Here is a 15,373-nt window from a genome sequence, read left to right on the forward strand (position 1 = left end):
GGAGGATTTAATCCACTCCTGGATGAACCTCATACCTCTAGTCGATGATATACATCCTAGAGAGTCCATCAGCATTTTGATGGTGACACCCTGACCTGTGCTCAATGGTGAAATCAAACCCTTGCAGGCAGATTGACCATCTCAATAGTTTTGGATTTTCCCCTTTCATTTGCATTAACCACCTCAAGGGTTGGTGGTCAGTCTGAATAACAAAAGTAGAACCATACAAGTATGGCCTAAACTTCTTCAGTGCCCACACAATAGCAAAGCATTCTCTTTCGATAGTTGCCCACCTTGTCTCAGGATCCTTCAGTTTCCTACTGATGAAGCAAATGGGGTGCTCCCTACCCTTCTCATCCAGTTGGCTTAGAACTGCACCTATACCTACATTGGAAGCATCAATTTGGACAATGAAAGTTTGGTGGTAGTCAGGAGCTCTTAACACTGGAGCTTGGCAAAGAGCTCTCTTCAGTTTTTCAAAGGCCTGATTGCACTCCTCATTCCATTTTACCTTTTTAGGGAATTTGGGAGAGGAGATTACATTCAGTGGAGAAGCTATGGTCCCATAGTTCTCAATGAAATTCCTGTAATACCCAGTGAGGCCTAGGAAAGCTCTCACTTGGGTTTGAGTAGTTGGTGTTGTCAAATTTTGCACAGCTTCAATCTTGCTGAGCAAAGGCCTTATTTCTCCACCTCCTACCTCATGTCCAAGGTAGACCACCTTACTTTGACCAATCTGGCACTTACTGGCTTTGATTGTCAAATGGGCCTGTTCAAGGGCCTGCAACACATGTCCTAGGTGGTTCACATGCTCCTCCCAGGAGTGGCTGAAGACTGCAATGTCATCCAAGTATGCCATGCAGAAATCTTCCATCCCAGCTAGAACTTGGTTCACCATCCTTTGGAATGTGGCAGGTGCATTTTTTAGTCCAAAAGGCATGACCTTAAACTGGTACAAGCCAACTGGGGTTGAAAATGCAGTTTTCTCCTTGGCATGGTCTGTCAGGGCTATTTGCCAATAGCCTGACGTCAGGTCAAATGTGCTGAGGTACTTGGCTGCACCAAGTTTATCCACCAACTCATCTGTCCTGGGCAAAGGGTGGGCATCAGTCTTTGTGACTGCATTTAGAGCTCTATAGTCCACACAGATCTCAAGTCTTTGGATCCTGCCTTTGGTACTAACACAACTGGGCTAGACCATGGACTAGTAGAGGGCTCTATTACCCCGAGATCAAGCATCTTCTTGACCTCTCCTTTGATGTGGGTTCTGATATGTTCTGACATTCTGTATCCTCTGCTTTTGACTGGCAGACAGTCACCAGTGAGTATCTCATGCTGGCCCCAAGGGGTCAAGCCTGGTGACAGTGAGAACAGGGAGGCAAACTGATTTAACATAGATTTGCACTCCTCTTGTTGCTCAGGTGTCAGGTCTGAAGAGAGATTGACTCCTTCAACTTTTTCATCTAAAGGCACACCTCTGAGGAGATCAGGGAGAGATTCACTCTCTTCCTCCTCTGCAGCTGAAGCTAGAAGCAAGGCTCCTACATCAGGTCTGGAGATGTATGCTTTTAGTCGGTTGGTGTGGAAGACTCTAGGAGCTTCCCTGGGTCTGCCCAGATCCACCAGATAGTTGACCTCTCCAAGTTTTCCCACAATCTTGAAGGGTCCCATCCATTTGTCTTGCAAGGCCCTCTGCCTTGTTGGGAGCATAACTAGAACTAGCTGGTCTTGAGTAAACTCAACCATGTTAGCCTTCTGGTCGTGCCAATGTTTGACCAGAGCTTGACCAGCTTTCAAGTTGTCACTTGCTTCTGCCATCATGTGTGACATTCTCCTCCGGAGACCTATCACATAGTCAGTCACTCGGACTGGCTTGAGGGGAGGAGCACCTTCCAATCCCTCCTTAATCAGGGCCAATGGACCTCTGACTGGATGGCCATAGAGAAGCTCAAAGGGAGAATAACCTACTCCCTCCTGAGGGACTTCTCTATAAGCACAGAGAAGGCATGGCAGTAGAAGGTCCCACTTTTTCTTAAGGGGTTCTTCTAAAGCACCTATCATGCTCTTCATGGTTCTGTTAAACCTTTCAACCAACCCGTTTGTCTGAGGGTGGTATGCGGTTGAGAACTTGTAGGTAACTCCACAGGTTTTCCACATGGCTTTCATGTAGTGGGACATAAAGTTTGACCCCCTGTCAGAGATTACCTCCTTAGGAAACCCAACCCTGGTAAAAATACCAAGGAGGGCCTTAGCCACAGCCGGAGCTGTAACAGTCCTCATAGGAATTGCCTCAGGGTACCTAGTAGCATGGTCTACTACAACAAGGATAAACCTGTTGCCTGAGGAGGTTGGGGGATCAAGGGGACCAACAATGTCAATCCCTACCCTCTCAAATGGGACTCCCACAACTGGGAGAGGCACTAAAGGTGCCACATTCTTGGAACCAACCTTACCAGAAGTCTGGCAGGTGTGGCAGCTCTTACAATATCTGTCTACTTCAGCCCCCATCTTTGGCCAATAAAAGTAGAGAGAGAGCCTTTCCTTGGTCTTCTTGAAACTCAAGTGACCAGCCAAAGGTATCTCATGGGCTAGTTGTAAGAACTGTTGTCTGTTCTCTTGTGGGACTACAAGGCGTTTGTAGTCTCCAGGTTCAGACTCAGTTGGTTCACTGTAGAAGAGGCCATCTTCCCAGTGTAACCTATACTTCCCAGGCTCTTGCCCATCAGCCTGAGAAGCTGCCTGGTGGCGGAGACCTTCCAGAGTTGGACATTCTCTTTGCCCCTTACGAAAAGCTGCCCTGCTAGGCCCACCTTCTGCCAGTAAAGACTGCAGCTCAGGATGGTCCTCAGGGTCCAAATCTCCAATAAGGTTTGGGCCTCCTTCTAGCTCTTCCTCAGAGTCTAGCTCAACCACACAGGGTTGTACCTCCCTCTCAGCCTCAGCTGGAGGTGGAGTTACAGGTGTAACTTTGGACAACCTAGGGGAGGTCCTTGTTGGAAGCACTGGAGTGTTTGCTGCTGGCTTTTTCCTAGGAGTCTTGGGTTGCCCCTTTGCTCCTGATCTGGTAGTTACTGCAGTAAGTTGCTCCAGTGGGAGAGGAGTGATTTCTGTCATCATCTCCTGAGATAACCCCCGCAGGGTTTTCTCTCTTGCAGGTTTTGTGAGCTCCTGTAACCTTTTGCTAGGTGGTCTGGGGGTATGGGACACAACTCCAAGAGCCTTGAGGTCATTACCCAACAGGACCCTACCTGGCACTTCACATTGTACACTGACAGGTATTTTTACAGCCATATCATTACATTGGATGAGAACTGGTAACTGGGGACACATCTGCACAGGCCCACCAGCTAACTTGGTGAGGCATTTGGGTGCCTTAGCAACATCCTCTGCCTTGAAAAATGATTCATCCACCACAGTTATGCTGGCTCCAGTGTCCCTAATGGCAGGAGTCTCCTGACCATTCACCTGGACACTGTCCTTATAATACTCTTTAGTATTATCTGGGATGGAGTTATAGACATCTAAATTCTGTTGCTCCCACAACCCCAGAGAGACTAAAGAAACACTAGCTGAGACTCCAGTGGGTTCATCAGCTAGTAATAGAAAGTTTCCACTTGCCATATGTACTTCCTCTTCTGGAGCGAAGGCTAAGGAGGCAAGCTGGACCCCTGAAGGTTTACCCTTACATCTGGGATCTCCTTTCACATGGTCAGTAGCCTTACAAACAAAGCATGAGCCAAAGGCTTGCTGGAATGGAGGCTTGGTCTGACCCCCTTCTGGTCTGGGACCAGAAGGTACACTAGCCTGATTCGGTTTCCCTGGTGGCTTACCCTTATAGTTTTGTTTGGGGCCCTCTTTGGAATTTGTAGTATTAGAATTCTCTTTGGAGTCCTTTTTTGGCTGTTTCTCCCCATCCCTCTTCTGAGTTACCCCAGAGTCCTTGTGAGTGGCCCTGTTGGCAACCCACAAGTCAGCAGCCCTAGCTAGCTTCCGGGAATCTAATTCCTTGGAATCAGCCAAGTGTTGTCTGAGCTCAGGAGAGCAGGCATCATAAATAGTCTCCAACATAAACAAATTCTTCACACCTTCATAAGTGTTCACCTTGTAACCCTTAATCCATCCCTCTAAGTTTTTCAACCCTTCACTCACCCAGGTAGCCCAAGGGGTACCATCATGCTTTTTGAGGCTCCTAAACCTCTTAAGATACTGGGAAGGGGTCTTCCCAAATCTAGCTATCAAAGCTAGCTTCACACATTCATAGTCCTTCTTATCCTCCTCCCCCATCTCCATTACCACATCAGTTGCAACAGGGGGAAGCCTAGAGAACAACCAGGTGAGTAAGTCATTTCCTGTGATGTTCTGGAGCCCATGATTATATTCAAACAGAGACAACCAATCCAACACATCCAACTTAGGCTCATACATACCAACCAATTCTTTAGGCATCCGGGGTCTTTTAGGACTGGAACTTCTAGATGAGCCAGAGAGAGAAGCATTTTCAACAGATAATTTCTTCATTTCTAAGTCATACTTGAGCTCCATTTCCCTTAGCCTTAGTTCCTTGTCAGTTTGAGCATTACGTTTCTTATACTCCAATTCTAGTTTCATTTTCTCCAGTTCAAAGTACTGAGGACTAAATGTGGGACCTGGTAAAGGTCCAGTAGGTACAGCAGGTAGAGCAGGCAGAGGCCTAGGGGGGACAGTCACAACAGCCTCACCCTCCTCTTCTGACTCTTCCTCAGAATCATCAACATTTTTCTCCATGTTAATTTCAATACTGTCATCTACAGTTGCTGGAGTGGTAGGTTCCTCTGAACCATCACCCAGACTTTGGTTAGCTAACAATCTTTCAATCAGCTCCATTTTCTTGCCCTTAGTCAGGAGATCCTTATGTTTACAGAGCACTCTTAAACAATCAGCAGTTTTGGCTGCAAGGGACTCTTGACTATAGCTTTCTATAACTGACATGTTAGAGGATTACTTTTACAGTGCTAAGCTTTGTGGTTAGTTGCACTAAGGTATCTAGAGCACAATAAAATGTATACTCAATACAAATCCCACCGCTGTACACCAGTGTTAGGCAGAAACCTGTGCAGTTCCCTTGGGGAACACTGCAAAAGATTTAAGACCACAGCTACCAGGTAAATCTGGGTGGTGCAGACTGCTACCAAGTGGGTTTACTGCTATACCTGTAGTCTTAAATCTTTTGCAGTGTTCCCCAAGGGAACTGCACAGGTTTCTGCCTAACAGTTGCCAACATTTGTATGTCTTTTCTTGGTACACCAATTACTAAGACAATTAAAGAATGGTCTATTAGATGTTGCACTCCTAGAGTGTGCACATTTTCTGTGAGATCTAATGGCAAATAAACTACTTTGCCACAAATGCCTTTCTCCAATTCAGAGGGAGGTAATTTTGCTTTTTTGGTTGAAGGCGTATTATTGCTTGAAATGGGTGTACTGTTTGAATTATGATGCTCTCATACAAGTTGAGTTGTTGCAGGGGTTTTGGTAGTGGGAATAATTCCAAATTATTTTTGAATACATGTGAAGGAGTTTGGTTGTTGTCAAGTTTTGTAGTGCAGTAACTGCAACATGTCAGGCGTTCACTTATTTCGTATTTATTTTCTGCTAAAAGGTAGAGAGCTAATTCAAACCATTTTGAATCTTCATTGTCTTCTATTTTGTATGGTACTTTTAAATGTTTGTATTTCTTTTTTGTATGTGTGTCATAGAAGGTTACCATGTGCAGAATTGTTGCTAGTTTGTTCTAAAACTATTGCATTGTGTAAGGAGCTTTCACTTCCAAAATATTTTCTTCTTGTAGGTATTTGGGTGTACCATGCAGAAGAGTGTTATTTAAATTGGCTAGTTCTAAAGCTGGACTTTTAGCATAGTACAGTTTATACACTATATTTCTTACATTTGAATGATATGTTGATATCATTTTGATATCATGGAAGGTGCTTTTGCAAATAGGTCCTGTAATGCAGGCTAATGAATGTCCTTGTAGCCCTGTGTATTTGCACACTGGACAGGTATCCATATTTTGCAGCACATTCATTTTCATTTTGTCTTTACCTTTCACATACTGATTAAGGAACTGGCGTAAAGATTTGAAAGATTTGTTAGGAATGTTACACATTGCCGTGCACAGCCATTTTTATACTGGATGGTCTGGTTCAGTCGAATGGAGAGGTAATTCTGAGTTTTCTGGGGATACTTTTGTAAACAGTGTTTCCTGTTCCATGATGGTATTATTGATTTTTTCATATCCTCGTCCACTGCTATGGATGGCAATTGTGTTTGTTTGATTTTGTTTGTATGCTTCTTCATTAAAATATGGTTATGTGATCATTGTGTGACTCCATTCACCTCCACAAATATTTAAGAAGTTATTTTTGTTGACATTCCGTTTATTGAGAAGTTTCTTTTGTAGTTTAGTACTTAGTTTTGTTAGTGGTCTCATCCTATTTAACACTAAAATAAATAACTACCTTTTGAGAAGGATTGCACCGTCTATGAGAGCTTGTAGGATTAATTTTCTACGGTAGGTTTTAAGGGTTGAGGATGATTTTGGTCCTCTTCTTATTAGATTCTGAAGAACTCTGTGGCAGAACATTTTTGCCAAAATACTTTTTTTACTATGGCTTCTTGCTAGTATATCAGGATTTATAGGAGCATTGTTAGCAGTAGTGGTAGCCAAATTCTTGTAAAGCATTTTCTGTTTTGTGCCACATTTTGATAGAGGAGGCAAAGTTTCTGTTATTGAAGCTTCCTTTGTTTCGCTAAATGACAGTATTAGCTGTTTTGTTTCAATGTTTTGTACAATCTCTGGTAGAGATGGATGCTTACTTTGACACTTTTATTTTCATTTACTCTATTTCTGCATTCCTTTCTATGGACTTGCTTTTTGGTAGGCATTCTTTGGGGTCTGTTGTAAAAAAAAAGGTATGGGTTGGTCTGTTTTACAATGTATGTGTGCTGTGTGCATGTGTGTATGAGTTTGATGGGGAAGATGTTTGTGGTGGTGTGTGAATGTGCATTGGGCAGTTACAATGAGTTGGGAAGGCTATTTTTCTGTTTGTATATTACTACAATGTGCTTCAGATGAGAGTAGAAAGTGAGCTAGTGGTGAGGAGAAGCATTAATAGTAAATGTAATGGTATAAAATTAAAACAGCTATTTATTTTGTAGTACTAACATTCTAAGGCTTGTGTATGTTATTTGTGTTCCAAAAACACAGGGATTTGTGTGAATTCTGCCTGTTAATCTTTGTTTTTTTGGTGCGCAAATTACATAAATAACCCACACAGTCTCTTTGAGGAACAGTAAAAATATAAAGGTAGTACTGTACTTAATTTTTTTTGTGGAATGACCAGGTTTCTTCGGATATGTTGTTTGCAGTGTAGATGCTGTTGATTTTCAGGAGAGTGGTCTTCACTGCAATTGGAAAAGGAAGAAGTTAGTGTTTAAAGCAGTGATGTTAATGTACACGTTCATTTTTCAGCTTTCGTGGGAGTATTCTCATTTGATATCTCAACACAGTGCATGCGTGCATTTCATTGCACTATGTGCAGCCTTTATATGTTATTTGCAGTATGTTAGTTGAACCTGCTTCGCAAATGAGTACAATTTTCAGTTCATGAAATTGCCTTGTTTTTTTCAGCTGTGTTGTACATAGCAGAGAGGTTTGGAAGTGATAGGTCATTATAGTAGATGGGAAAAATTTGAATACTTTCATATTATGAGTAGGAATGCGAGAAATCAGGAGCATCTGAGAGGGAGATGTCACCACAGCAATCGGGAGCGTTAATTTTTCTCATACGATCGCATTGGAAGTAGCATAATTTAGGCGGAAGACAGTAAAAAATTGTGACATTTTTTAAAGGAAAATCAAGTTTTGCGCATAAACCTGATGTAGCAACAGCAGCCATGGATGCCATTAGGGTTCATGAGATAATCTCTGCTACAGAACTAAAGGCAGCAAAACTCAATCTACAATCGCCAGAAGTACAATGAAGATGAGCTCGGGGTGTGGTCTTTTATAGGGGTGGAAGGGTGTGCCTCGTGACCATATCGAACACTCAAAGGCGTTGAAAAAGTTCCAAACAATATGTTGAAAGCTAGGGCCATTGTATTCGACATGTGAAATGGTGATTTTGCATTGTAAAATAATTTAGCATGTTTGCATAAGTTCTTTTCAAATGTTGCGGAAGCGGACAAAGTGCACAAATTAGGACACACGCTCAGCGTGGGCGCGGTCACATGATGACATTGTGAATCCATCCGCAAAGGAAATGGGTGCTCGCAGGACACCACATGCACAGGAACGGTTGTGCGCATGCGCGTGGGTGTTCTACGGACAGTGTTTGGGTCCTGAAACTAATTAAAAGTGCGACACAAGTGAGACAGACAGTTACGGACAGGCGCGATGTTCGCAAGACTTACGGGTGTGGTGCGCATGTGGGTAGATGTTCGGCTGACTGTATGGCCAGGTACAGTGTCCTTAGGACACCTCCATTTTGTTTGACTATGAACATGCCAGACACCATGCCTGTTCTATGGCCAGTTCCATCTCGGCTGCAGACGGTACGGACAGGTATAGTGTCTTTAGGACACTCCCTTTTTGTTCATTTATGGACATCCTGGACACCTGATGTGTTCTAAAAACAGTTTCATCTTGGTTGTGAACAGTACGGAGAGGTAGAATGTCCTTAGGACGCCCCCATTCTGTTGATTTACGGACATCTTGGACAGCTGGTGTGTTCTAAGAACAGTTTCATCTTGGTTGCGAATGGTACGGGTAGGTGTATTGTCCTTTGAACATCCATATTTTATTAATTACGGACAGGCCGAACAGACGCGCTGTCCGCGGATATTTTAACACTTTTTAAAAAACAAAATTTGTATTAAAAAGACAAACAGCAATTAAGAGAGAGAGGGGGAAGCAGACACTGAAACAAATATAGGGGAATTAGGGGTTTCCACAGGCTGGTTGTGAGGGGATGAAGGGATGGAAGTTTTGTCAAAATGTTTATGTTGTTCTTGAGGGTTTGGGGATAGTTCACTGGGAAATGGAGAAGGGGGACAGGTACAGGTGGGACAGTGATATCTGATTTTTCCTTTCACGTGCTCCTCCACAAATTGCCTTAATCCATTAAAATTCTCTTTTAGCATGTCCAGTTTGTCTTCTATGCATTTCAGGATGTCTTGCACTGTGTCTTTTGGTGGACTTTCTTCACTTTTTCCCTGATCTGTTAAAAATAAATATATATATATGTTAAGTACCCATAAAGTACTGACTATTAACTAACTTATGTTTCACAGTATGTAAACATCTGTAATGGTAGTATTTAGCAATGTAGTATGCAGCATGGGAAGATTGCAAATATTGCACCTCTGTAGCACATGCTGCAGACAATGCATACATTTCTTCATGAGTCTGTTCATGTACTGAAAGAATTCAGTAATGCAATGGTTTTTTTTCAGCAATGCATTGCTTAATAAACAACGTGGCATATCTTAGTCCTTCAATCATCTCTTATACTTTTCTGCCAATAATATAATAGCAAAAACAAAGAGGTGATGGCTGGAAGGGTTAGAATTAATCTTAACCACTGGCAATGATCTGGGCAACCCTCCAGACCACCGTTCTTCTCCTGCCAAGCCATTACAGAAGGGAAAGACCATATGCAAATCAGGCTTGGCCCCACCCCAAAAGGGGCAGTCCAGCCTGAACTGCTAGGCCACATCCCTTCTGCACGAGACCACAAGCATCCCCAAACATGTTTCGCCCTTGTTGGGGCTCATCAGTGAGGAGTAGCTTGGGTCTCTAGGCCCAGCAGGCACAGGACCCACGTCTGGGCATACCCGTCCCACTCGGGGTGACATAGCAAAAACAAAGAGGTGATGGCTGGAAGGGTTAGAATTAATCTTAACCATTGGTAATGCTCTGGGCAACCCTCCAGACCACCGTTCTTCGCCTGCCAAGCCATTACAGAAGGGAAAGACCATATACAAATCAGGCTTGGCCCCACCCCAAAAGGGGCAGTCCAGCCTGAACTGCTAGGCCACGTCCCTTCTGCACGAGACCACAAGCATCCCCAAACATGTTTTCGCCCTTGTTGGGGCTCATCAGTGAGGAGTAGCTTGGGTCTCTAGGCCCAGCAGGCACGGGACCCACGTCTGGGCATACCCGTCCCACTCGGGGTGACATAGCAAAAACAAAGAGGTGATGGCTGGAAGGGTTAGAATTAATCTTAACCACTGGCAATGCTCTGTGCAACCCTCCAGACCACCGTTCTTCACCTGCCAAGCCATTACAGAAGGGAAAGACCATATGCAAATCAGGCTTGGCCCCACCCCAAAAGGGGCAGTCCATCCTGAACTGCTAGGCCACATCCCTTCTTCTAATATAATGGCAATCCCTTGTGGAGGCTCTGCATGAAAACTCAATGTACATGTGATGTCATCAATGATGTCATCAATGACATTTGTGATGTCATTTTTGATGTCCTGGGTGCTAGTGTTAGCAGTGCACAGTGATGGGGCGAGTTATGGTTGCTTAGCCTACCATAGCCTAGCCTACCATAACTGGTGAATTTCAGGGGTTTTTGGGTTTTACTTCGAACCATACTTCGAACCATAACGTCCCGTTTATAAACTTTTTTTATTGAATTTCACAGGTTTTTAGTAGCGCAACTTAACCATAACGTATATATATATATATATATATATATATATATATATATATATATATATATATATATATATATATATATATATATATATATATATATATATATATATACGTTATGGTTAAGTTGCTGTTTCCATAGGAAGAGCACTTGTTGGACAGCTTATAACTCTGCGCCCCCCGAACGAATCCAACTTTGCAGAAAAAGTATATGGCCCACTCTGAATTTGTTTGCAAAGTTTGGTGAGGTTTGGTCCAAGGGGGGAATAGTTATAGGGGGGGTCCGAAAATGTCTTTTTTTCCCATACACTGAATGGGGGGAAATGTTTGCGCATGCCTACAGCCCAAACTGCTGGACGGATTTTCTCCAAATGAAAATTGGTGAAAGCAGGAGCTTGGTCCCGAAAGCGTGCTTTTGTAAATTTGGTGAGAATCCGTCCAGTAGTTTTCTTTGAAACAACCAAAAAATATGTCTAAAAATATTACTGATATCTATGTCTGCTCCGCGGGTCACACTTCCCTGTTCGCTCCGTGGACAAGATACTGATTGGCTAATCCGTAGCGTCATGTCCGCAGACATGTGATGCGTTCACTGATTGGATGTTGAAGAGCGTGAAGTGCGTCAGATTGTTTCGATGCGCCCGCCTTCTTTAATTCGTGTTTTGGTGTACGTGGCCATCGCCGGTAAAACATATGAAACAACACAACATTGCACTTGTTAAACTTATGAAATACTGTCTCAGAAGGTGAGGGTTAATGAGGCTGGGATGGGATGTGGCAGCAGGAAGTCAAATCGTGGTGTTTGTTTGTCACCAAAGTCATACGGTAAATTGGAATTTGTTGCTCAATATAATGTCCGTAAAGTACAGGTGAAGAATTACTGTGCATGTGTTACAATGTATGTAAAATAATATTGCAGTCAGACAGGCACCCTAGAGTTTGAAATCTGAGGTAGCCACCTGCAGTGTTTGATGGAAACAGCGGGTCTTCAAGTGTATGGGAGTACAAGTTCTCATTAATGCATTGAGACATGTTGTTGCAAAGTCAGAATGTATTTGGATTCTGAGTGAAGGTCACTTGCTTTGCTTTTTTGGTTGCGAGCTCAGTAGGCCCACGCATCCGACTGAACCCATAAGGGTCAATTGTTTTTTGACCTTGAAGGAAAGGGAAAATTCTTTAAGAATGCAGGGAGTGAAAGTTTGCAAAAAAGACCATTTGATAAGGTTATGCATTCAAAACTTTTGTAAGGCACATGTAATATCAGTTCATGAAGATTCTTTGGTGCAAGCACATTGCTGTCTGAGTTTCACAAAGACAATGGAGATGGTCAATATCGTGTCAGTTTGCTTTTGACGATTGTGCACCGGAACGAGATTTAATTTTTTTATTACCTGAACATTAATTTTGGCAATGTAACTGAAGTATTATCTTTCTGTGTAGTTGTCATTTTTTTTTAGTTATGGAGAGTGCAGATTCTCGGTGTTTGTAGGCTATCACTAGATTCACCCATGTTCAAAGCTAAGATTTCTTTAAAATGTAATGTATGACCACATCGATTTGTGTATTAGTTTCCACGTTCTTTTTGTCTTTTTTGAAATAACAAGATTTTATTTTTTAATACCTGAACATGATACGTATTTTCTGTTATGTTTTCCAAATAGTTACATCCTGCCTTACTGCTATTGCCATGGATTCCAGATGCCAAGTGATGGATTTTTCTCATGCCAGATGCACATACTCGTGACCGGCTGCCTAACAGTGACTGTTTTGTGGGACGATCGCGCACATAACACCGCTTATCTAGGCCCAAGTTCATGCCGACGTCCTGGAATTCACAGTGCAACCAAAGCGGTTGCTTTATCGAAAACAAATACTTTGTGTATGGGAAAAGAACAACAGGTGCCTCACGATTAACATTTTCGATGACGACCAAATTAACAAAGTTACAATTTGATTGAACATGGGAATAGTCCGATGGTCTCGGACAGTTTATTGTGAAATAAAAGTACTTTACAAACTGTAAAGTGTTAATGTTTTCTTTTAAAAACCAGTTTATTATTTCAAAATGTGATGCGCTACGTTGTAAATCGTTGTGCGTTCATTTTCAGGTTCTGTGTCATGGCACATAGGTGCTTATGGGCGCATTTGGCTACGCTGGAGAGGAACGTCATCCAAAAAAGGTGAAGAATATCATTAGGGTTGGTTATGTGACGGTCAGGGACGGCCCATATGATTTAGTGACATCAGGGCAATTTATCTTAGGCAGATGCAGCAATGGACAAGACTAGTGATTTCGAATGATTTTACAAAGTTTGTAGGAATTTTGTGCACACCTAATATGACAAATTATTTGTGTATTCTTTTGACAGTTTTGAAAAAAAAAATGTGGGTGGATTTACAGTAAATTTGCGTAAGGCTGATTGGCATCGACGGAAAAGCATGGTGTTGGAGATGTGGGAGTGTTTTCGTATTTGGCAAGTGTCATAAATACCGGTATACCGGTATACCTTTGCTGACTGAGGGGTAGGCTGTAGCCATGGGGAGAGGGCAGAATGTTGGTATCATGGTATAAGGTCATGATCCGCACAATGTAGCTACTGGGCATGACCAGAAGGGAGAAAAGATAGGATTAAAGTGGCCATGTCCACCTGGGACTGGCTTAGTGGTAAAGTTGTTCGACATTAGGATACATTTGAAAGGGAAAAAAAAACCTATGAAATTCACTAAAAAAAACTTTGTTAACGGGACGTTATGATTCCAAGCAAAACAGAAAAACCCTTGAAATTTGCCAGTTATGGTAAGCTAAGCAACCATAACTCGCGCCACCACTGTGCACTGCTAAGACTAACAGCGAGGACATCAAATATGACATCACAAATGTCATTGATGACATCACATGTGCATTTACTTTTCATGAAAACTCTGTAACAGGGATTCTTACTATAATGTTGACCATAAAGTGTCAAGGATCATTGGAATAAATATCAAGTGCTAATTAGTACATTAAGCAATGCAATGATATAAATGGCATTCTATTATGAAATTCTATCCAGTATACTAAGCTACTCATGTAGAAACATAGGCATTGTGTGCAGCATACATGATGGAGGTGCAATATTCATAATCTTTACATGTTGAATAGTGAAATGATAACTGTTTTCTTATTACAGTTTTGCGTACTTTGAAACATGTGATAAGTAGGTAATAACACCCACTTACTACATAATTGCATTATTATAGACAAAACACAAAGAGACAACAGCATATACAAATATGAGTATATACAAGGAAATTGAAGTAAGGAAAAAAGCAGCAGTATTAGCAGAAAGTGTTTATAACCTAACTGATTACCTTTATGCAGAGAAATTATTGCTTTGTTTCAAAGCTGCTACTTACCCTATGCATATGTATCACATGATTTGACTGGACCCTGAGGGAATTACTGTAAGAACATACTTGAACGATAACTCTACAAGTATAGTACCTTTTCAATTTGTAATTCCTGACTGTTACTGAAGAAAACCATGTGGCCTAGATATGTCAGTAAAGGAAAAAAGGGGGAGACAGACATGTGAAGTCATCAGTGATGTCTCGCGAGTTATTGTTGCTTAGCTTACCATAACTGGTGAATTTCAAGGGGTCTTCGGTATTCTTGGAACCATAACGTCCCGTTAACAAAGATTTTTTTAGTGAATATATATATATACATATATATATTTCCATCTGAGTTTTCATCCTTACTTTTCATTCTTCAGATGGTTCCTCTGTTCGACTTTTATTTGGCTCACCAATCACTTTTCATTCTTCAGATGGTTCCTCTGTTCGACTTTTATTTGGCTCATCAATCAGTCATAAAGTGTGTTTGGGATGACAGCTTTTCAACCGGTTGGTGTGGAACCATTTTTCTTCTGTGCGTTCTCCTTTTTGAAAGTGGATCTTGTAGGCAACAGGCAATTTTTTATCTACAATTTAAAAGGCAACATGTCAACTTCGGAAGCATTTCCGCTCATTGCCTGATTCCTTTGAAAATTGTACAGGTACACCTTGGCAACCTACTCTTTCATGGTAGTCTTTAGATCATAGTAGATCTTCATTCATGCAGCTGACTTTTCTAAATTGCACTGAGCATAAGCAGAAGCATGCTGGAGGTGCTTCCTTAAATTTTCAATTTACTCATGAGTAGTGGACGCATTTATCAGTGTTTTCTCCTGAGTCCTATAGGGAGATGATGTGGTAGCATCATTTTTCATCCGGTCATGACCTTAAATGGAGACAACTTTATTGCAGAAGATGGTGTAGACCTAATAGCCATCAGGACAAGCAGCAATCCGATGTCCGAACTGGGTCCAGAGTCTGCCACAAACTTTGTTAAGATGCTCACAATTGTTTTGTTGTATCTCTCCACCCCTTTGCTTGAGGCTGGGTGGTAGGCAATGTGGAGTTTTTTCTTACCCATAGAATCTCCCACATCTTCACAATCACCTCACTGGAAAAAATGGCTTCCTCGGTCCGACTCAATCCTTTGCGGGAGGCTGAAACGAGAGAAGATGTGCTTGATCATTAGTGCATCAGCAATCTCTGCCTTACAATTTGGGACTGGAAGACATTCTACCCATTTCATGAACAAGCATGTCACAGTCAATATGTCCTTGTTTCCCCTAAAGGAACAAATCAC

The sequence above is a fragment of the Ambystoma mexicanum genome, chromosome 8 (assembly GCF_040938575.1).
Source record: "Ambystoma mexicanum isolate Mex_15411 chromosome 8, UKY_AmexF1_1, whole genome shotgun sequence".
NCBI lineage: Eukaryota > Metazoa > Chordata > Amphibia > Caudata > Ambystomatidae > Ambystoma > Ambystoma mexicanum.